This window comes from Vulpes vulpes, chromosome 2, assembly GCF_048418805.1.
Source record: "Vulpes vulpes isolate BD-2025 chromosome 2, VulVul3, whole genome shotgun sequence".
Lineage (NCBI taxonomy): Eukaryota > Metazoa > Chordata > Mammalia > Carnivora > Canidae > Vulpes > Vulpes vulpes.
Genome location: NC_132781.1, coordinates 22,893,736 through 22,918,510, shown reverse-complemented (window position 1 = coordinate 22,918,510; position 24,775 = coordinate 22,893,736). Strand labels below are relative to the sequence as shown.

Below are 24,775 nucleotides of genomic sequence, written 5' to 3'. Positions count from 1 at the left end.
CATGCAGGGAGCCTGATGTGGGACTTGATCTCGGGACTCCAGGATCGCACTCTGGGCCAAAGGCAGGCGCTAAACCGCTGAGCCACCCAGGGATCCCCTGAATATAAAATTCTTAATAATTTTTACTCTCTATACTTTGACTTGTTAACCAACTGCTTTCTTGCTTCCATGGCTTCTGGTGAAAAGTCAGCTGCTAATCATATCGCTGTTCCCTCATATACACCATGAATTTTTACTTCCCAGATTTTTTCTTTGTATCTTGATTTAAACAGTTCAATTAAAGTGTGCCCAGGTGTAGATTTCTTTGTATTAGTCCTACTCACTCAGATTTTTGGATGTGTAGATACATGCTTTTCATCAAATTTGGGAAATTTTCAGCTATTATTTCTTCAAATATTTTTTCCCAACTCTCTCATCTCCCGTCTCCAACTCTATGTATTGTTGGTACAGCTGATGTCCCATGATTCCTGAGGTTCCGTTCATTTTGTTTCATTCTTTTCTTCAAGTTGGATCATTTCTTTTTTTTTTTTTTAATTAATTTATTTTTATGATAGTCACAGAGAGAGAGAGAGAGAGAGAGAGGCAGAGACATAGGCAGAGGGAGAAGCAGGATCCATGCACCGGGAGCCCAACGTGGGATTTGATCCGGGGTCTCCAGGATCGCACCTTGGGCCAAAGGTAGGCGCTAAACTGCTGCGCCACCCAGGGATCCCAGTTGGATCATTTCTACTGCTCTGTCTTTAAATTCATGGATTCTCATTCTGTGGTGATCTCCAATTTGATTTTGAGTTCCTCCACTAGTAATTTTTTCAGTTATTCTACTTTTCAACTTCAGAATTTCCATTTGATTCTTTTTTATAATTTTTCTTTATTGACATCCTCTATTTGAGTCACTGTCATCATACTCTCCTTTAATTACTTAAATCTGATTTCCTCTAATCTTTTTTTAAAGTAGGCTCCAAGACCAGTATGGAGCTCAACACAGGGCTTCAACTCATGATCTTAAAATTAAGACCTGAGCTGAGACAAAGAGTCAGATGCTTAACCAAGCCATCCAGGCATTGCTCCTTTAGTCTTTAAACGTGTTTATATTAGCTGCTTTGAAAGTGGTAATTAGTCTCTTTTAGCTGCTTATGATAAAATATGGTAAGAAATACACTACAGAAAGAACTGTTTAGGGGCACCTGGGTGGCTCAGTGGTTGAGCATCTGCCTTTGGCTCAGGTCCTGATCCCAGGATCCTGGGATTGAGTCCTACATCAGGCTCCTTATGGGGAGCCTGCTTCTCCCTCTGCCTATGTCTCTTTCTCTCTGTATGTGTGTGTCTCTCATAAATAAATAAAATCTTAAAAAAGAAAAAAAGAAAGAAAGAACTGTTTAGTTTTCAAGAAAAAAAATTAGAAGACATATAGAGGGCCTAGATCTTACTATACTGGAAAATAAAACTATTTCTCATCTTCTGTCTCTCAAGCCATAAGATTCTCAAAATGAGAACTACCTACAGGGTAAATACCAGATAAAATAATGTGGCTGTTAAGTTGCTTTGAGAAACCTCAGAAAATTTTAAAGCCATGCCTAGTTGACTCTCTCAATTAGACAAGAATTCCTCTAAGAAACTTAAGGGAATTATGTCACAACAGCCTGACACAACCAAACTAGAGAGAGGCCTGTCTTAAAATGAGTTATAATACAGCTTTTGGGATGGAGAATAACAAACCAGATTCAAAGAAAAATCCTAGAAATTTTATTATTTATTTTTTTAAGATTTTATTTATTTTAGAAAGTGTGTGCATGAGTTAGGGGAGGAGAAGGAGAGGGACAAGCAGACTCTGCGCTGAGCATGTAGCGCCCAAAACAGGGATCCATCTTACGACTGATCTGAGACCATGACCCAAGCCAAAACCAATAGTCAGATGCCCAACCAACTGAGCCACCCAGGTGTCCCAAAAATCCTAGAAATTTTAAAGGAAGATGTTCCAGCTGGATTAAAAGGGACAGAGGTTTTTCAAAAAAGAAGAGCGGCCTCTGGGATTCCAAATTTCTCTAGGAAGGAAGTACACTAAGAAAGATACTTAGCTTCATAAGACATTACTAAGTAGAAGGAGAGACCTCTCAGAAAGCAGCATTAATAGCCCAGAATGTGGTACCAAGAATCACAGAGAAAAACGGAAAAATGGATTCAGGACCCATTCCCAGGAAGCAGAATTGGGCCCAAGTCCAGCCACATTTCCTGATTCTGGAGTAGATGACCCTGACATGTGCCCATCTAGATTTTAGAACTGATGGGAACCTGCTATGTGCCTCCTGTTAGCTCCCTATTATTATTATTATTATTATTATTATTATTATTATTATTTTATTTTTTTATTTTTAGGGAGAATGTCTATTGCCATTATTCTATCCCTGTGACAACAATGTATATTGTGTGCATGGTGTAAATAACTTTTCTTTTTAGTTCATAGGTCTCTGGATCAAGGGGAACTGCACATGAGGACTACTGGGAGCGGATATTTTGCATGTGATAAGAATGTGAATCACTGGAGTCAAAGTGGAAACCATGGTAGAAACTCATAATCACAGCTTTCTTTTTTTTTTTTTTTTTTTAGATTTTATGTATTTATTCATGAGACAGAGAGAGAGAGAGACAGAGAGAGAGAGAGGCAGAGACACTGGCAGAGGGAGAAGCAGGCTCCATGCAGGGAGCCCAAGATGGGACTTGATCCCAGGTCTCTGGGATCACACCCCGGGCCGAAGGTGGCACTAAACCGCTGAGCTACCTGGGTTGCCCATAATGACACCTTTCAATAAATCTTAACTCCTTCTGGCAATGACCTTTTGCAATGGGATTTTGCTATACCTCCCTTCATAAGGTAGTCTGGTTTCCCACCCTCTGCATCTGAGTTGACATGGTGACTTAATTTTACCAAAACAATGTGATGGAAGTAACACTGTTTGATTCCCAAGGTTAAGCCTTACAAAACACTGAAGCTTTATCATCTTGAAACACTCATGCCACCATGTAAGAAAAAGTCCAGCCTAGGTTTCCGAATGATGATATACCATGTGGAAAAATAAGTACCAGCTGACAGTGATACCCAGGCGTCCGACTGTGAGGCTCTTAGACACTCAAGCCCCAGTCAAGCCACCATATAGCTTCAGTCTCATAAATAACTTTTCCAGCAACCAGGAGAAGTCCTGCCAAGCTGAATAATTGTTTTAATTTTAGAGTGGTTGATAACAGCAAAAGCTACAAAAACAGGCTCTTTAATGTTTACAACTCATGATCATAGATGAGGGAAAACTTGAGACGTACAAAGGTAGTCCAACACAGACCAAATATTTTAGTGAGAGGAAAATTTTAGGGAGAGATTAAGAATGAAATTTCAGGGGGTGCTTGGGTGGCTCTGTCTGTTGAGCATCTGACTCTTGGTTTTGGCTCAGGTTATAATCTTATGGTCGTGGATTGAGACCCACATCAGGCTCTGTGCTGAGCACAGAGTCTGCTTCAGATCTTCTCTGTCCCTCCCACTCACTCTCTCTCTCAAATAAATAAATAAATAAATGGTTTTAAAAAGATGAAATTTGAAGCTGGTTCAGTCAGTAGAGCATGCAACTCCTGATCTTGGACTCGAGTTCAAGCTCCATATTGGGAGCAGAGATTACTTAAAAATAAACATATTTTAAAAAATAATAAAGAACTCTTCTCTCCTTAAAAAAAAGAATTTTCATAAAGAAATCCAGAGTTAAAGCTACATAAAATTTTCTCTTCACTATTTTTTTCCTATAAGTAATTTTTACTGATTATGCCATTTCTTCATTCAACTACCACCAGATGTTTTTCCGACTGGCTTTCTTTCCAGAACCTAAGAGGAAAAACATTTTTGTATGGCTAAATAAACCTAAAATAAAACAAGTTTGCAATCCTTCCGCCTAACATCTCATCCCTATTAGGAATATAATTGCATTTTAAATGAAAACTACTGTCAGTGCATTACCATCTCATGAGTAAATTTATAAGAGAGAAATTCCTAGATTAAAAATACTAAGGAAGGGATACACTTAGAAAACAGACACATTACTTAATAGGTCAAACTTTCTGCTTTGGATACCTTTTAATATCTGACTCAACATTCTGAGCTTTCTTTTATCCTGATTTCTATCCTAATTACTAACCAAAATCTATATCCACTAACAATTCATTGCTCTCAGTATAAAATAAGTAGGCACCTTTATTCTGTTTTCTGTTGATTATTACTTTCACTTACTCAGTTTTAACTATCCCAAGCCCTGAGGACTCCATGAATTTTTGAGCCCTGAGGACTCCATGAATTTTGATGACCCACTGGGTAGGACTGGAAATCATTTTGGATGTTGCTCAATCCAGGAAATCTTCCATATCCTACTGAAAACTTTTTTTTTTTTTTTTTGAGGTTATAAAGTAAAAGGAAAGAACTAAAAACTCAAAGTAGCAATATAATTACTTGTCCCTCACTCCCCTCCTCTTTCACTTTCCCTAGCACCACCTCATCTCTGTGAACACTAAAAAACTAAGAGCAGGGCAGCCCAGTGGCTCAGCGGTTTAGTGCTGCCTTCAGTCCAGGGCCTGATCCTGGAGACCCCGGATCAAGTCCCACGTCAGGCTCCCTGCATGGGGCCTGCTTCTCCCTCTGCCTGTGTCTCTGCCTCTCTTTCTGTCTCTTATGAATAAATAAATAAATATCTTAAAAAAGAAAAATAAAAACAAATAAAAAAATAAAAAACTAAGAGCAGATACAGCCGGCAATAAGGGGATTTGACTCAGGATTAGCAAATATTTACCTCTAATCTTGTATTCCAATGCCCAGGGGTTGGTAAATCAAGGGAAAGTAGAGTTTGATTTCCTCATTTACAAATTCTAGTCAATGTGCCAGAAACTGAAAATTGGCAGAAGTTGTGGAATTTTCCAAGACATATGTCAGATAGTAATTTTACAATTCACTCACAAACACACATTCTAAATCATCTTACTGTTATGGAAATATTTCCAAAGCAGTATTTTAACATAGCCATGGTATTTATTTGTAGAAAAAGCATTCCCTTGTTTTAGGTAACATAAGAAACAAATAAAGTACACAGCATCCTAGATATCCTGACTGCATGTCAGAAACTATATTTAAATTTAAAAGGAACCAAGAGAAACAATGTTAAATTAAAACAAAGACTCTTTAAAGCAGAAGTGAAGAAATAACTTTGTAAGAAAGTCATTAAGGGAAAGTGATACCAAGTTAATAGACCAAAGAAATCTATTAGACTTCCTACGCCATGATATGAGTAAGACAATGGTGCTATTATGAACAAGACAACTAAACAAAGAATGCATGATACAGCTAGATATTTGGCTAGAATTAATTAACTGATAAATATCTGCAAAGAGGTCTCTACAATATGCTATATAATTTCACTGAATTTTTATATTAAAAGAACAATAAAAAAATGAAAAAAAAAAACAATGAAGACAAAGGGCTTTGGAAAAACAGCAGAGTCCTCCTTATCCCTACATCCTACAGAATCTTCTAGTAGGTTCTGGTATTTGCCTTTCTTTTTCTAAATATGCTTGACTTGTCAAATTTAGATATTATTTACTGACACCCTTCTGTGAAATACAAGTATTTAGCTTCAGCATCTAACCCCCCATCCTCCACATCCCATGTAATTTTATCAGTCTTTGTTTAAATCAAGAGGAATTATGAAAGGATTGGAGAGATACTAGTCAGTACTCAGTCAAGTAGAACAGTTAAGATCATGCACTTCTCTACAAATCAATGACTACCTCATTTTTTTTTGTTTTCTATGTATTTTTAGCTTTCCCTCAAAAGCTCCAACATCTGTTATATGTCTATCAATATTTCCCATATGCTCAAATATATCAGATTCTGTCTTCTTCCTGCATCTGTATCTTCCCCAAACTGTTCTTTCTTCTGCTTCACTCTGTTGGGGGATGCTCTAAACTGGCTACACAGCTGTCATCTTGGGCTCATCCTTAGCTCTTCTCTTTGAATCCTACTTCTTGAACCTGATTTCTTCTCCCTTTCTATTTAAGGGCAACTTGTGAACAAAAAAGAGTTCATGAGAACTACAATTTTGGAGTCACTTGCAGGTCTAAAAAATATCTTTATTCTAAATTCACATTTGATTGATAATTTAGCTGGCAATAAAATTATAGGTAGGAAATCTTTCCCGATGAAGACATATGAAGACACAGCTTGATCCTGTTTCTATCTCCCTATGCTACTACTATGTAAACGCCATTCTTATGGGTCCTTTGAATGTAACCTCTAGCTACTCTTTCTGGATGCTTTTAGTAAAGTCTCTATATCTCCAGTTTACTAAATTTCATAATCAAGCTTCTTGGGTCTTTGTCTTTTTTTACTATTCTAAAGCTTTTTCAATTTACAAATCTATTGACTTGGAAAATGCTTTGGAGGGACGCCTGGGTGGCTCAGTGGTTGAGCGCCTCCCTTAGGCCCAGGGCGTGATCCTGGAGTCCGGGGATCCAGTCCCCATCGGGCTCTCTGCAGGGAACCTGCTTTTCTCTCTGCCTGTGTCTCTGCCTTTCTCTAGGTGTCTCATGAATAAATAAATAAAATCTTTTAAAAAAATGCTTTGGAGATTTTTTGGGCATCATTTCTCACTATTTTCTCTGTCCTTTAATATTTGGATTTCTATTAGTCAATTATTGGACCTCCTGGTCTATCTTTAATTTTAAAATGTATTTTTCGGGCAGCCCCCATGGTGCGTTTCGCGCCGCCTGCAGCCTGGGGTGTGATCCTGGAGACATGGGATGGAGTCCCACATCGGGCTCCCTGCATGGAGCCTGCTTCTCTCTCTTCCTGTGTCTCTGCCTCTCTCTCTCTGTGTCTCTTTGAATAAATAAATAAATTTTTTTAAATGTATTTTTCTCTGGGGGCACCTGGGTGGCTCAGTCAGTTGGCTCAGGTCATGATCCCAGGATCCTGGGCTCTCTGCTTTTTGGGGAGCCTGCTTCTCCCTCTGCCCTTCTCCCTCATGAATGCATGCACATATGTTCTCTCTCTCACATGCTCTTTCTCTCTCAAAATCTTTTAAAAAATTATTTTCTATTTCCCTCATTTAATCTTTTTGTTCTAATTCCTAGGATATTGCTTCAACTTTACCTACAATCCTTCCACTATTGGTGGGGGTATAATTATATTTTATTTATAAAGGTTTTTTATTTGTTGAAAGATTTTTCAAAATAACATCCTGTTCTTTTGAAGACACAGCATTTCATTTCTTAGAGATTCCCCTTCCACCCCAGTTTTCTACCCTTGCTCTCTCTGCCTTTTCTCTTATTTGTTTGGCTTCCCATTTTATTTTAAAATATTTACTTATTTATTTTGAGGGAGAGAGCACACATGCACGGGGAGGGGCAGAGGAAGAGTCGTAAATAGACTCTGTGCTGAGCATAGAGGCCAATGTGGGGCTTGATCTCACGACCCTGAGTTTACAATCTGAACCAAAAACCAAGAGTTGGCTGCTCAACCGACTGTGCCACCCAGGCACTCTTGGCTTCTTATTTTAGAGTCTTTCCTCAACTGTTTTGTTATTCCTTGGCTGTCCATTCCTATTCATGACTTTAAGAAGCTAAATGGAAGCTCATTTTTATTTCAAAGACCCACCAGTCTGTATGCAGATTTTCATTTAATTCCTTGGCTCCAAACCCCTATCCTCTTCATGCATCTGATGTTCCTGGATCCAGAACCCTCAGCTTCCATTTTCTTGGAGAAAAAAATCCCCAGTTTCCTAGAGGAGGAAGAGGTAGTTTGTATGATTCAATCACTTCATAAGATTTTCAAATGTTACCTATTTTTTTTTAACATTATCTACTTTTAATCTCAAGTCTCATCCTTATCTTTTCAGAGATATTTTGCTACCACATGTTGAGTCTCTGGGGAGGTTGTGTTGGGTAAATTCATTTGCTTGTCCCTGCAGACAATGCAGGGTGTACCTTCCTCCATTTGGCTGAATCACTTAACACTCTTCTGTATGTTTTGTTTTTTTCTAAAAAATAGTTGAAATTTTGTATCTATGGTGGTTTCTAATTCTTCCACTCATTTTTGTCACTGGGGTCTAATGCCTCTTTGTATTCCTTTATGGTAATTTTAGTGCTATTTGAAGAGTAAAGGAAATACACGTACTCTCAGTCAAACCCCATGTTTGATCAAAATTTGCATACTAATTTTAGACATTGTGGATAAAATCATTAAGAATATTTACTAAACTGGTGGAGACCACAAAACTCATTAGGATAAATAGTATCTTTGTTAACAGAATCAGGATTCAATGATTTCTAAAGGATAGTAGTATCAGGAAGAAACTCATAAGGGATAAGTTAAAAAATCTTTCATTAAAAAAAAATCATTCATTTATATTAAGCAATTACCATTTACATAAATACAAAGCAGGAAACCTAGTTTCACAAAAATTTAGTTTCAGTTTATTATGAGTCATTTATGTGACTTGTTATGTAACAAATTTTAAAAGAAAAACTATAATCTTAGGATACATTAATGGGAAGCATAAAGACTAGATCAAGTGATAAAACTACCCTACTGTATATATTAAATGGTTGTCAAGAACTCTAATGTCACAGTTGAGAAAGAAAACTGACTAAATACCATTTAGAAGATGGATTCTAGGATATTGAGAGGTTCCAAACTAAGTCTTAGGGAAAATGGTAACAATAAGAGGAATATTCAAAGTCTTGAATGGAAGAACATTACAGTTGCTATTGAATATCTGAAGAATTGTCCTTCAGAATCAAGTAGTAGTTCTATTATTACTCCAGATAGCCAGCCTAGAAGAATGAAGGCAGTTTGTATTAAGACAAACATGAGGACGCCTGGGTGGCTCAGTGGTTGAGCATCTGCCTTTGGCTCAGGTCATGGTCCTGGGATCTAGTCCCCATGGGGAGCCTGCTTCTCCCTCTGTGTCTCTGCCTCTCTGTGTCTCTCATGAATAAATAAATAAAATATTTTAAAAAGACAAATATGGTTTAAGTGGCACCACGGTGGCTCAGTCACTACTTGATTTCAGCTCAGATCATGATCTCAGGGTCCTGAGTTTGAGCCCCCTACCCTCACCCCATTGGGCTCTGCCCTTAGCACCAGAGTCTGCTTAAAATTCTCCCCCTCTCTTGTCCCCTTCCCCATGCATGCATGTGTGCTCATGTACATGTGCTCTCTCAAAATAAATGAGGAAGGAAGGAAGAAGGAAAGAAAGAAAAAAAAATTTCTCCAGGACAGAACATTAGGGGCACAAAACAAACCTCAATAAATTCAGTAAGATAGACATTACTAAGTATCTTCCTTGATCACAATGGTATTCCAGCATGTGTTTTCCAACACCATCAAGCAATTCCCCAATCCCAAACTGACACTAACTGGGTATCTTACAAATTTAACTCAATTCTGACACTACCAGGAGACAATATCATATCCTACAGGTCTTGAGGGCTTAGTCCCACAAGAATCCCCACTTGAGATGCCAACTGCAAACCTAGGCTATTACCTGTGCTTTAGACCAACTAGCTATAAATTGGTAGTTTGCATGATCCCCTCCTCAGGTTCAATTTATTTGCTCAATAGGCTCACAGAACCCAGAGAAACATTAGCTTGCATTTGCCAATTTATTATAAGGATACAGATGAACAGTCAGATGAAAAGGTACATAGGATGGGGTCCAAAAGGGTTCTGAGTACAGGAGCTACCCTCCCCATAAGAAATGGGGTGTGCCACCCTCCTTGTATTTGATGCCATCAACATGGAAGATTTCTGAACCTCATCATTTTGAGTTTTATGGAGGCTTCATTACATAGGCATGACTGCTTAAATTACTGGCCATCCGTGAGTGATTCAACTCCCAGCCCCTCGACCCTCCTCCCCATAGGTGGGGTTTAGGGGAGTAGAGGAATGGGACTGAAAGTTCCAACCCTCTAGTCATGGTTGGTTTCCTTGGCAACTAGCCTACATCCTTAGAGGCTCACTAGAGGCTTTCCAAAAGTCACTTTATTAACACAAATTCAGGTGTGGTTGAAAGGGGTTTGTTAGGAGTAACAAGATGCCATTTTATGTTTATGGCTCTAAACTAAGGACAAAAGATCAAATACTATAACAAAAGAAATCTCTCTCTCTCTCTCTCTCTCTCTCTCTCTTTTTAAGATTTTATTTATTTACTTGACAGAGAGTGAGAACACAGCAGGGGGAACAGCAGAGGGAGAGGGAAAAGCATGCTCCCCACTGAGCAAAAAGCCCAATGTGGGGCTTGATCCCAAGATCCTGGGATCATGACCTGAGCTGAAGGCAGAACTTTAACAGACTCAGCCACCCAGGCACCCAACAAAGGAAGTTTCCATTGTTCTTATCATTTAGGAAATTCCAAGTTTTGGGAGTTGTGAGCCGAGAACTGTGGACAAAGACCAAAATACTTACTAATAAATAAGTAATCACACAGAGAGAGGCAGAGACATAAAAGGAAAAGCAGGCTCCCCATGGGGAGCCTGATGCAGGACTCAATCCCAGGATCCCAGGGTCATGACCTGAGCCAAATGCAGATGCTCAACCGCTGAGCCACCCAGGCACCCCTCAAATAAATAAAATTATAAATGAAAAGGAAACATTACAAATGATACCAAAGATATACAAAGTATCATGAGACTACTATGAATTATACCTTGACAACCTGGACTACCTAAAAGAATTGAGTAAATTCCTAGAAAGGTGACAACCTACTGCTAAAGTAATTAAACAAGGCTCTAATGCTTTGGTATGGAAATTACAATCTGGGGAGCCTCTCTAGGCAAACCAAACTTTAAGCTGGAGTCAAAGCACTGGAATCTGAAAAAAAAAAAAAAAAAAAATCGAAACACAAGAAGGATCTCAAATAAGGCAACCATTTAAAAGACAGCCAATTAGGGATTCCCTGGCTGGTTCAGTGGTTTAGCACTTGCCTTAGGGCCAAGGCGTGATCCTGGAGTCCCGGAATCAAGTCCTGCATCAGGCTCCCAGCATGGAGCCTGCTTCTCTCTCTGCTTGTGTCTCTGCCTCTCTCTCTATCTCTCATGAATAAATAAATAAAATCTTAAAAAAAAAAAAAGATAGCCAATCAAGTAATTTCTTTACTTTTCTTCTACATCTTATCTATAAAAACCTTGCTGCTAGTCTTGTGAGTGGAGTACTCCTAAAATATCATCTGGGTTGGCACTCTGATTTGAGTCAGTTTGCTCAAATAAACTACTCAAAATTTTAATGTGCATCAGTTTAGTTTTTTTTTACCATTTCCACGACTGAATCATAAAAAAATAGAAAATCTGAACATACCAGTAACTAGTAAGGAGACTGAATTGGTAACTAAAAACCTCCTCCAAAATAAAAGCCCCAAACCAGATGGTTTCACTGGTAAATTCCAGGAAGCATTTTTTTTTTTAAAGATTTTTATTTATTGGGCAGCCCCGGTGGCACAGCGGTTTAGCGCCACCTACAGCCCAGGGCATGATCCTGGAGACCCTGGATCGAGTCCCACATCGGGACCGTTTTATTTATTTATTCACAGAGACAGAGAGAGAGGCAGAGACACAGGCAGAGGAAGAAGCAGGCTCCATGCAGGGAGCCCGAAGCGGGACTCAATCCCGGTACTCCAGGATTGAGCCCTGGACCAAAGGTGGGCGCCAAACCACTGAGCCACCCAGGGATCCCTCCAGGAAGCATTTAAAGAATTAATGCAAATCATTCTCAAACTCTTCCCAACAAACTGAAGAGGAGAAAACACTCCCAAAACTATTTCATGAAGCCTATATTATCCAGTTACCAAAGCCAGATATGCAAACTACAAGAAAACTATAGGCCAATAACCCTGATGAGTAGATACAAAAATTCAACAAAATAATTGCAAACCAAATTCAACAGCACACTAAAAGAATCATATACCATAATCAAGTAGGATTTATCCCTGGGATGCAATGATAATTCAACATACCATCAGTCACTGTGATATACCACATTAATATGCCACATTAATAGAATGAAAGATAAAATTACAGGTTGCCTGGGTGGCTCAGTCGGTTAGGTAGAGAACTCTTGATTTTGGCTCAGCTCATGGTCTCAAGGCCCTGGGATCAAGCCATGTGCCAGGCTCCATACTCAGCAGGGAGTTGGCCTGAGGATTCTCTCTGCCCCTTCCCCTAGTTGCTCACTCTCTCAATCTCTCTACAATAAATAAATAAATCTTTTTTAAAAAGATAAAAATATGATTAGCCTCAACAAATATAGAAAAAAACACTGGACAAAATTCAACATCCTTTCATGATAAAAACTCAACAAATCAGATACAGACAGAATATGCTTCAACATAATGAAGAACACATATGACAAACCCACAGCTAATACCACAATCAATAATGAACAGTTGATGGGATCCCTGGGTGGCGCAGCGGTTTAAGCGCCTGCCTTTGGCCCAGGGCGTGATCCTGGAGACCCGGGATCGAATCCCACGTCGGGCTCCCGGTGCATGGAGCCTGCTTCTCCCTCTGCCTGTGTCTCTGCCTCTCTCTCTCTCACTGTGTGCCTATCATAAATAAATAAAATAAAAAGAAAAAAAAATAATGAACAGTTGAAAGGTTTTCCTCTAAAATAAAAAGACAAGGGCCTCCACTCTCACCACTCCTATTCTGCATAGTACCAGAGTAACTAAGCAAGAAAAAGAAATAAAAGACATACAAAACAAAAGGAAGTAAAAGTGTCTCTGTTTGCAGATGACATGATCTTACATATAGAAAATCTTAAAAACTCCAAAGTAGCCCTAACCTTGTTAGAACTAAATAAATAAATTCACTGAAGTTGTAGTTACAAAATCAACATACAAAAATCAATTGCATTTCTATACACTAACAAACTAGCTGAAAAATAATCCCATTTACAACATCAAAAATAATACTTAGCAATAAATTTAACCACGGAGGTGAAAGATCTGTAGGCTAAAAACTATAAGACACTGATGAAAAAAAATGAAGAAAGAAAACCCATGTTCATGAATTGTAAGAATTTCAGAGTTAAATTGTCCATACTACCCAAAGTGATCTATAGATTGAATACGATCCCTATCAAAATTCCAATGGCATTCGTTCACAGAAATAGAAAAAATAATCCTAAAATATATATGGAACTACAAATGATTCCAAATAGCCAAAGCAATCTTGAGAAAGAACAAAGCCAGAGTCATCACTTTTCCTGATTTGAATTTAACCATATTACTAAGTTATAGTAATCAAAACAGTATGGCACTGGCATAAAATCAGACACACATACCAATGGAACAGAATCAAGTGCCTAGAAATAAACATGCATATATGATGTTCAACTAATACTTGAAAAGGACTCAAGGATATGCAAAGGGGGATAAGATAGTCACTTTAATAAATGGTGTCAGGGAAACTAGATATTCACATGCAAAAAAAGAAGCTGGACCTCTAACTTACAATGCTGGGGAAAATTAACTCAAAATAGATTAAAGACTGAAATAAATAATACCCAAAACTACAAAACTCCAACAAGAAAATATAGTCAAGATGCTCCTTAATATTGGTCTTGGCAATGATTTTTTGGATAGGACACCAAAAGCATAAGCAAGGAAGGTAAAAATTAACACATGGGGCTCATCAGGGTACCTGGGTGGCTTAGTTAAGTTTGACTCTTGATTTCCACTCTGGTCATGATCTCAGGGTTGTGAGATTGAGCCTCGCACTGGGCCCCAGGCTGGGTGTGGAATCTGCTTAAGGTTCTCTCTTTCCAAAAAAAAAAAAAAAAGATTCTCTCTTTTCCCTCTCATTCTGCCACACATCTCCCTCCCCGCCCTTGCTCAGGTACACATGCTCGCTCTCTCTCTCTCTCAAAATCAAAACAAAGGAAAAACAAAAATAGGTGGGACTACATAAAACTAAAAAGCTTCCAGGGGCACCTGGCTGGCTCAGTCAGTAGAGCATACAACTCTTGATCTCAGGGTCATGAGTTCAAGCCCTACATTAGGCATAAAGCTTACTTATTTAAAAAAAAACTTTTTAAAATAAAAAAAGCTTCTATACTGCAAAGGAATGACCAGCAAAATGAAAAGGCAACCTATAGAACAAGAAAATTTTTGCAAACTATTTATCTGATAAAGGGTAATAACCAAAATATAAGGAACTCACACAATAGCAAAAAACACATAATTTAAAAATGGGCACAGGGGGGATCCCTGGGTGGCTCAGCAGTTCGGCGCCTGCCTTTGGCGATCCTGGAGTCCTGGGATTGAGTCCCACGTCAGGCTCCCGGCATGGGGTCTGCTTCTCCCTCTGCCTGTGTCTCTGCCTCTCTCTCTCTCTGTCTATAAATCAATCAATCAATCAATCTTTAAAAAAAATAAAATAAAAATGGGCACAGGACCCTAACAGACATTTTTCCAAAGAAGGTATATAAATGACCAACAGGTGTATGAAAAGGTGTTCAACATCACTAATTGTTCAGGAAATGCAAATTAAAACTACAATGAGGGACTCCTCGGTGGCTCAGTGGTTGAGCGGCTGCCTTTGGCTCAGGGCATGATTCCAGAGTTCCGGGACCGAGTCCCACATTGGGCTCCCCACATGGGGCCTGCTTCTCTGTTCTGCCTCTCTCTCTGTATCTCTCATGAATAATAAACAAAATCTTAAAAAAAGAAAAAACTACAATGATATAGCCCTCACATCTGTCAGAATGGCTATTATTAAAAGGACATGAGATAGGAAGGTCTGGAGAGGATGTGGAGAAAAGGAAATCCTTGTGTACTCTTGGTAAGAATGTAAATTGGTGCAGCCACTAACAGTATGAAAAAACAGTATGGAGGTTTCTCAAAAACTTAAAAATGGAACCACCATAGCAATCCTACTTCTGGGTACACACAAAGAGAAATATTATTTAACCATAAAAAAGAAGGAAATCCTGTCTCATAACAAAATGGATCAGTGCATTTTGCTAAGTAAAATGAGTCAGAGAAAGATAAAGATAAATACTGTATAATCTCACTTAAATGTGGTGGTTGTCAGAGTCTTGAGGGGTGGGGGAAATTGGTGAAGGTGATCAAAGGGTACAAACTTCCAGCTACAAGATGAGTAAGTTCTGCAAATCTAATGTACAGCATAGTGACCACAGTTAATATTACAGTACTGCATACTTGTAAACGTTGAGAGAGTACATCTTTTTTTAAAAAAAGATTTTAGGGATCCCTGGGTGGCGCAGCGGTTTGGCGCCTGCCTTTGGCCCAGGGCGCGATCCTGGAGACCCGGGATCGAATCCCACATCGGGCTCCCGGTGCATGGAGCCTGCTTCTCCCTCTGCCTGTGTCTCTGCTTCTCTCTCTCTCTGTGTGTGACTATCATAAATAAATTTAAAAAAAAATTTTAAAAAATAAAAATAAAAAAATAAAAAAAGATTTTATTTATTCATGAGAGACATAGAGAGGCAGAGACAGGGCAGCCCCGGTGGCGCAGCGGTTTAGCGCCGCCTGCAGCCCAGGGCCTGATCCTGGAGACCCTGGATGGAATCCCACATCAGGCTCTCTTCATGGAGCCTGCTTCTCCGAGCTCTGCCTGTGTCTCTGCCCCTCTCTCTCTCTGCATCTCTATGAATAAATAAATAAATAATCTTTTTAAAAAATTTTTATTTATTTATGATAGTCACAGAGACAGAGAGAGAGAGGCAGAGACACAGGCAGAGGGAGAAGCAGGCTCCACGCACTGGGAGCCCGACGTGGGATTCGATCCCGGGTCTCCAGGATCGCGCCCTGGGCCAAAGGCAGGCGCCAAACTGCTGTGCCACCCAGGGATCCCAAATAAATAATCTTTAAAAAAAAAAAAAGAGAGAGGCAGAGACACAGGCCGAGGGGGAAGCAGGCTCCTCGCAGAGAGCCTGATGCAGGACTTGATCCCCAGACCCGGGATCACACCCCCAGCTGAAGGCAGACCCTCAACCACTGAGCCACCCAGGTGTCCCGAGAGAGTAGATCTTAAATGTTTTCACCACACACAAAAATTAACTCTGTGACAGATGTGTAAACTAACCTTATTGTGGTAATCATTTTGCAAAATATACATACACCAATCATCATGTTGTAAGCCTGAAACTTACACGTTTATATGTTAATTGTATCTCAATAAAGCTGGTTTTTTTTTTTTAAAAATAAAGAAACCAAAAAGAGAACCAACAGAAATAAAGAAATGTAATTTACCTAAGGATTACAGAATGTACTAAGATAGGTTTACATTTACAATTATTTTTCTTAAGCAAAAAAAATTTTAAATCAATACAGACTGAGGGAAAAAACAGGCCAGGCATTACTGTATGTATGATCAAAGTAGGACTTAACCTACATCATAAGCATGATAACTGTTCTTTGGCAGTATGCTTGATCCTATCTCCCCAAACCAGTGGCAATTTTAATGCAAAATGAAAAAAGTTAGGACAATGAGATTTTTCACAAATCTACATGTATTGTTAAAGGCTGGGATTATATCCTTCATATTTGGTGTAAATTAATCTGTATTTTATTTTTAAAATTAAAACAAATTTTTTAAGATTTTATTTATTCATGAGAAACATGGAGAGAGAGAGGCAGAGACACAGGCAGAGAGAGAAGCAGGCTCCATGCTGGGAGCCCAATGTGGACTAGATCCCGGGACTCCAGGACCATGCCCTGGGCCAAAGGCAGATGCTCAACTGCTGAGCCATCCAGGGATCCCCTGTACTTTATTTTAAAATATCAATGGTATATGATATGTTTAAAAAATAATAATAATAATATTGGCAACCTTTTATTAGAGCCTTCTCTCTTTAATTTTTTTTTTCCATTTTAGGGGCGCTTGGCTGGCTTAGTCAGCAGAATACGGGACTCTTGATCTCAGAGTTGTGAGTTCAAGCCCCGCACTGGGCATGGAGCCCACTTTAAAAAATTTTTTTTCCATTTTACTAATCCAAGGCTTTTGTAGATCTCCTATAACTTTTGTTCTATGGGACCATTCTTTTTTCTTTAAGATTTTATTTACTTAACAGAAAGAGAGCAGAAGCACGGGAAGTGGCAGGCAGAGGGAGAGAGGGAAACAGGCTCCTCTGCTGAGCAGGGAACCCGATTCAGGGCTGGATCCCAGGACCCTAGACAGAAGCTTAACCTCAACCAACTGAGCCACCCAGGTGTCTCTCTATGGGGCAGTTCTATAAATAATTTGGTCATGAAGGACTTCATGCAGTGTCTGTCATCAACCATAAAGAATGAACAAAAACATGCTTATAGATTTTTTAAAAAAAATCAACACTGGTAGGTACGAGCCTGTTGATTACATAAGCAAAATTATTAAATTCAGCTACCTTTGCTTTTCAGGCCATTCTCTTAATGGGAGGAAGATTCTCTAATCTTTTACCTAGGTGACAGAATTCAAGAACTAGGTGAAGGAAGGAGACTTGGAACTTCCAAGATTCAGTGTGGTAGATAAGCCCCATCGTCCTCTGGGTTTGGGGTCCTAGGTCCTGAAGTTCTCAAATTCAATTCATCCAAATAATCTCCTGACTTCTATAAGGTTGATCACAGTTGCCCAACTGCTAAGGATTAAGGAAAGAAATACTGGGAGGAGTGTAGGGAGCAGGGAGGGATCCATCTTCCATTACAGACTTTCAGACAACCCCCCTGTTCTCAACCTCCATCTGTGGTATATAGTACTTCCATGCTCTGAGTTTCTCAGGGAGGCATCCTGCAGACAAATCATGATATGCCTCTTGTTAATATTCTCCTCTATAGGCATTTGAGTTTAACCTTCCTTTCCTCTGCTAAGTTACTATTTCATTCCACTTTTCCTCCTCTTGGACAAGCAGGATTACAGACATCTTATAGTTTCAAATACAGAAGTTTATATATTCCTGTTTTTATGGGATTTTTCAAAAGAGCCTGGAAATAATTTTACTCTGCTGTCTTTTTTTTTTTTTTTTAAGATTTTATTTATTTATTCATGAGAGACACACAGACAGAAAGGTTAGGCAGAGGGAGAAGCAGCCTCCCTGAAGGGAGCCCGATGTGGGATCCGAGGACCCAGGGATCACACCCTGAGCGGAAGGCAGATGCTCAACCATTGAGCCACCAAGGCACCCCTCTGCTGTCTTAAAACCAGAAAGAGGCGATATTTGTAATCTTTCAAGTCAAATAACCTTGAAAAAGAGCCAACTACTGTTCAAGGGCTAAATGTTTATGCTTGATAATCAACTCCCAAAGGGTTACACAATTGAAATCAAGAACTCAAATGCTTAAATTAGACTACTACTTGTTTTTAAAGAGAGCCTGTATTTTCTCATCCCTATGGCTTTTCATCTTCTACTTAGAAGTCTATCAATTTAATGCTCTGCTCCAGCAGTGCCTAGGTGGCAAAGCTGGTTGGGCATCTGCCTTCAGCTCAGGTCACAATCTCAGGTCCTGGGATCGAACCCCACATTGGGCTCCCTGATCCGTAGGGAGTCTGCTTCTCCCTCTCCCTTGCCCCTCCTCTTGCTCCTTCTTTCACTCATTCTCGCTCAAATGAATACACAAAATCTCAAAACAAAAAAAACAAAAAAAACCTCTCTCCCTTTTCTTTGCCACTCCATTGCTGGTGAGCTCTCTCTAAAATAAATAAACAGGAGCACCTGCGTCAGTTAAGCCTCTCTTTTTGGCTCAGGTCATGATCTCAGGGTCCTGGGATAGAGCCCCACACTGGAATCTCTGCTAAATGGGAAGTCTTGCTTCTCTGTCTCTCTTTGACCCTCCTCCCAGCTTGTGCTCTGTCTCAAATAAATAAATTTTTTTAAATAAAAAAATAATAAATAAACCTATCTTTAAAAAAAATGCTCTGTTCCAATTTCATATCCTTCATGAAAGCTTCTCTGATCCTCTGTTATGGAGGAAGATCTCTCACTTCAGGTTTCCATAAAGAAGAACTTATTCCTTTTTTTTTTTTTAAGGTTTTTTTATTCATTTATTCATGAGAGACAGACAGGCAGAGACACAGGCAGAAGGAGAAGCAGGCCCCCTGCAGGGAGGGGGGGTGGACAAGTAGGGGGCTTGACCCAGTGACTCTGGGATCATGCCCTAAGCCAAAGGCAGACGCCCAACCACTGAGCCACTCAGGTGCCTCAGGAAGAATGTTTTTCTAAACCCACACCTGGCTTCTCTGTACTTCTTGACTGATGCAGATGGAATAACTTATCTGAACCTACCTGATTAGCTAATCTTAGAAGCATGAAGAACAAGGTTGGCTTATCTCTGTGTTTCTACCTTTTCAAGGTCTGGACCAAACATTCTCAACTTCTTTAGGGACAGACTCTCTCCTGTGTAGGAAGGCTTAATCCAGTACAGCACTGCTTGGAACCAGGAAGTCTACCTAAAGAACTTAAATTAAAAGGCAAAATTTGATTAACATACTGAAAGCTGTATCCTTCAACTTGGTCTCTGTTAGTAATACAAGTGATATTTTGGCCCCTATCTGCTGCTCCTGTTTTCTCCACTTGTCTGGAACTTTGGCAAGGATAAGGGGGATGTTTTATTTCAGACTACTTCAGAAATCTCAATATTTCCTAAGTAGATAAGTTCTCTTGCTTTCCTATAATCCATAGCACATTGCTTATTGTAATTATTTTCTTGACCTGTCTGCTTGCTCCTTGGAAGACTGACTCAAAAGGTCTGTCCTTATTTTGCTAGACTCAAAAGGAATCTAGTGCTAAAGAAACTATCCTACTTTGTATGCAACATTTATAGGCAAATGTTTTAGTCACTGCTGTCTGAGGGACAGATAACAGAGCAAAGAGCAGACTAACCAAAGAGCTAGGGAGGAACGGGCCAGAGAAGGAGATGTCCATAAGGGGGCTGAAAAGCCCCAACAAATTCTTATGAATCCAAAGGCCCCATGCATGCCCAAGGTTGTCCACATGCTCAAGAAAGATCTGAGAAGTCCCTAAGTTGTCCCTTCTAGCTGATCTTAAGGGTGTGTAGAAGCAGGAAGTGAAGGCTAAGTGAACTATCTGGCTGAGTGCTGAAGGCATGTCCCAACATGTACAAAGAGCCTCTCAGCAAAGACTGAAAATTTCTGATTGCAGGTGTTTAAGGAAATCTCTGTAAAATCATTAGCTGACTACTACACTAATGGAACAGACATTTTGGTGGCTACACACGACAAAGAATGAAGAGTTGACAGAAATTAGTTCAGGGATCCCTGGGTGGCGCAGCGGTTTGGCGCCTGCCTTTGGCCCGGGGCGCGATCCTGGAGACCCGGGATCGAATCCCACATCAGGCTTCCGCTGCATGGAGCCTGCTTCTCCCTCTGCCTATGTCTCTGCCTCTCTCTCTCTGTGACTATCATAAAAAAAAAAAAAAAAAAAATTAGTTCAGAAAAGACACTTAACAAACAATACTACAATAAGTAGTACCAACAAACCCTGGAGGGGAGAGAAAGTGATATCTAGAGCTACCACATTTTAAAATTCGAGATGTTCTGTTTTTGGCTGAAAACTAAAAAGCATGCAAAGAAACTATTTATGATAAAGGTTTAGTATCCAAAACTCTTGAGGTGCCTGGGTGGCTTAGTCAGTTAAGCATCCAACTCTTGATCTCAGCTCAGGTCTTTATCTCAGGGTCATGAGTTCAAGCCCTGCACTGGGCTCCACACCAGGTATGGGGAGGAGAGGGGAGGGGAGAGGAGGGGAGGGGAGGGGAATCACAAAATCACTAATCACAAAATCACTTCATCCCCACTAGAATGTTATAAATTTAAAAAAGCGGGGGAAATGGAAAAAGGAAAGAATAATTATTAGCAAAGATATGGAGAAATGTGAACCCCTGTACATGGTTGGTGGGAATGTAAAATAGTGCAGCTGCTGTGGAAAAATTTGGCAGTTCCTCAATATATTAAACATAGAATTACCGAAGATATAGCAGTTCTACTCCTAAGTGCAAACCCATAAGAACTGCAAACAGATTTCTCTTTTTATTTTATTTTATTTTATTTTATTTTATTTTATTTATTCATGAGAGACATAGAGAGAGAGAGAGAGGCAGAGACACCGGCAGAGACACAGGCAGAGGGAGAAGCAGGCTCCACGCAGGAAGCCTGATGTGGGACTCGATCCCAGGTCTCCAGGATCACGTGCTGGGCTGAAGGCGGCGCTAAACCACTGAGCTACCCAGGCTGCCCTGCAAACAGATTTCAAACGCATATTTGTTCATAGGAATACTTGTACCAACTGGGGTACCTGGGTGGCTTGGCTGGTTAAGCCACTGGGCTCTTGATTTTGGCTCAGGTAATGATCTCAAACTCATGAGATCAAGCACGGAGACAGGCCCCAAGTCTCAGCGGCAAGTCTACTTGAGATTCTCTCTCCCTCTGCTCCTTCCCCTGCTCACTCAAGCACTCATGCATGTGCTCGTTCTTTCTCTCAAAAAAAAGAATATTCAGAGCAGCACTATTTCAATAGCCAAAAGGTAGAAATAAGCCAAATATCTGTTAAGACATGAATGGATAAACAAAAGTGTATATCAATACAATTAATTATTCTGTCATAAAAACGAATGAAGTATGGATACATGCTACAACATGGATTAACCTTGAAAGCATCATGCTAAGAAGCCAGTCACAAAATCTATGTACAATATGAAATCGATTCATATGTAAGTTCAGAAAAGAGAAATCTACAGAGACAGAAAATAGATTAGTTGCTTAGAACAAAGGGGTTGTACGGGGGTAGTGGGGACAAGTTTCTTTCTAAAGTATAGAAAATGGGGTGCCTGGGTGGTTCAGTCAGTTAAGTGGCTGACTCTTGATCTCAGCTCAGGACTTGACCTAGGGTGGTGAGTTCAAGTCCTTCACTGGGCTCCACGTCCAATTTACTTAAAAAAATATAGACAATGTTCTAGAATTAACTGTAGTGATGAGTTTGCACCGATTACATTGCATACTAAAAAAAAAAAAAAAAGGTGAACTTTTTTGTAATATGAATATCAATAAAAAAACTAAAATGTGTAAAGAGCTCTTTGAAGAAGAAAGAAAAATAAGTTTGCAGTAGACTTCTGAGCTTCAGTAGGGTTAAAAAGAAAAAAAACAGTTCAAAAGATAACAAAGGAGGGGCACTTGGATGGGTCAGTTGATGAAGCCTCTGCGTTCAGTTCAGGTCATGATCTCAGGGTCCTGGGATCGAGCCCCATGTCAGGCTTCTGGCTCAGCAGTGAGTCTGTTTCTCCCTTTTCCTCTACCCCTCTGCCTTGCTCATGCTTTCTCTCTCTCTAATAAATAAACAAAATCTTAAAAAAAAAAAATAGAGGAGGATCTTTAGGGTGCTGAGGGAAAATAAGTGCAACTGAGGGCTCTTTGCCCAGCTAACCTAAGGGGACTCCAGCAATGAGGAGAAAAGAAAGAGGTCTCCACATATATAATAGAGGTCACCACCTGTAAGTCCACAGTACAAAGAACTTTTAAAAAGGATCTATCTCCAGGGATCCCTGGGTGGCTCAGCAGTTTAGCAGCTGCCTTCGGCCTAGGGCGTGACCCTGGAGTCCTAGGATCAAGTCCCACATCCGGCTCCCTGCATAGAGCCTGCTTCTCCCTCTGCCTGTGTCTCTGCCTCTCTCTGTGTATCTCTCATGAATGAATAAATAAAATATTCTTTAAAAAAAGGATCTATCTTCAAAGAAGAAAAATGTACCAAGTACTTCTGCCTCTGCTTATAGTACTGATGGAGCAGATTATTCTCATGAACCTCCTACCAAGGACCACTAAAAGGCTGGGTGAAATGTTAAAGATGACAATAACAGTAGACTTTTTTAAAGCAGGGATTAGCAAAAAATAGTATAAATAACTATCGATCCAAAATCTAGAATTTGAAAGCCCAAAGTTCAGTACTCAAGAATAAAACTGTCAACATAATTAGACGAATTTTTTTAAAGATTTTATTTATTCATGAGAGACACACAGAGAGAGGCAGAGACATAGGCAGAGGGAGAAGCAGGCTCCCTTCAGGGAGCCTGATGTGGGACTTTATCCCAGGACCTCGGGATCACGCCCTGAGCTGAAGGCAGACGCTCAACTGCTGAGCCACCCAGGCATCCCAGATAAAATTTAATTGAAGGACAAAATCATATAAAGTCAAAAGAGGTTTTCCTTATAGAAACAATTCACAAAGAAAAATTTAAAATCCTTTGAAGTTTATATATCTGACAACAGATCTGCAAAATACATGAAGCAAGGACTGCACTATAAGAAGGAATAGATAGAGGTGTCTGGGTGGTATAGTTCATTAAGAGGCCAACAGCTGGTTTCGACTCAGGTCATGATCTCAGGGCTCAGCACAGAGTCTGCTTCTCTCTGTCTCTCCCTCTGCCCTTCTCCCTACTTGCTCATCACTCTCAAATAAATAAATACATCTTTAAAAAAAGAAGAAAAAAACCCAAATTTCGACATGGCTGAAGAATTTTAATATTCTTAAAGAAACTAACAGACAAAATAGGCAAAAAGTTAATAAAGACTTATGGGATCTGAATAACACATAGAACAAGCTTGATGGAAGAGATGTTTAATGAACTCAAATAACAATAACTTAAACTCACTGATGCACATTATGTGCCCAGCACCCTTGTAAGCACTTTTTATGTATTACATCATTTAACTCTTACAACTCTGGAAAGAAGGATTCTATGGCTAGTTCCATTTCCTAAGTAAGAAAACTGAGGTGCAGAAATTAAACGTATTCCAAGGTCACAGAATTTTAAATAGTGATCTCAACCAAAATACGAACTGATGAAAAAAATCAGCTTTGCCATAATTAGTGTGCTGCATGTTAGCAATTAAAAAACAGGGTGCCTGGGTGGCTCAGTTGGTTAAGCGTCTGTCCCAGTATTCTGGGATCGAGCCTCCATCAGGGCTCCCTGCTCAGCGGGAGGGGGCGCTGCTCTCCCTGCCTCTCCCCCTGTTTGTGTGCTCTCTCTCTGTCACATATAAATAAAACCTTAGAATAAAAAGAAAAGATCTTAAGAAAAAACAGATACTAAAATAAAATGTTTTATTGGAAAACCACTATGATCCGTCTCAAAACTATCATCAGCCCTCTTGAAGTTTTCTAAGTTTAAATAGACTTCTAAAATTTTTCTAAGTTAGAAATACAAAGTCTACTTTCCCTTCCCCTAGGAGGGGACAATCAGTATGCTTTTCCTCCTCCATCTAAAAGTCTTCTATTTCCTCTACTTAAGGGTCCTGAAACTTTCCTCTTCTGCTGATCCATCATGACTTCATATTCAGATATAAATAGAATGACGCAATTTTGAGAAATGTTAAGAAAATGGGGTATTCTGGTCTCCAGCCTCTGACTGGTAACCACTTCTACCTTCTTGAAATTCAGTTCTTTAAAAAGACAGTCTCGTTTTAAAATTTTGTGTCTGTGATCTTTTTTTTCCCCAAATCAAACCCAAGCATTCAGTAAACAGAAAATCCTTTCTTCCAACAGAGTATTTACAAAAATTGATGATGCCATAAAGAAATTTCAAACACCTATTATCATAAGTAACTATTATACATATGTTATACATAATAAATTAAAATTAGAAACGATCAAGAAAACAGCCTCTTAAGATCAATACACCTGAAATTTTAAAATACAGACTGGAAACAGTAGAGCTAAGATATGAACCCAGGTAGTCTAGTTCCACAGTTTTGCTCA

General features: G+C 39.5%; 1 protein-coding gene across 4 annotated transcripts in view; it reads right to left on the bottom strand.

Moving 5' to 3' along the window:
• Window positions 1-24,775, bottom strand: part of FBXL20 (F-box and leucine rich repeat protein 20) — a 109,476-nt gene that overhangs the window by 62,848 nt on the left and 21,853 nt on the right. Inside the window, exon 2 of one of the 4 annotated variants that reach the window (XM_072747335.1) lies at window positions 7,676-7,799. The exons of the other annotated variants lie outside the window; for them this stretch is intronic. The gene's annotated coding sequence lies outside the window, so the exon portion shown is untranslated. The remainder of the gene's footprint in view (window positions 1-7,675; window positions 7,800-24,775) is intronic. 4 annotated transcript variants of the gene reach the window in all.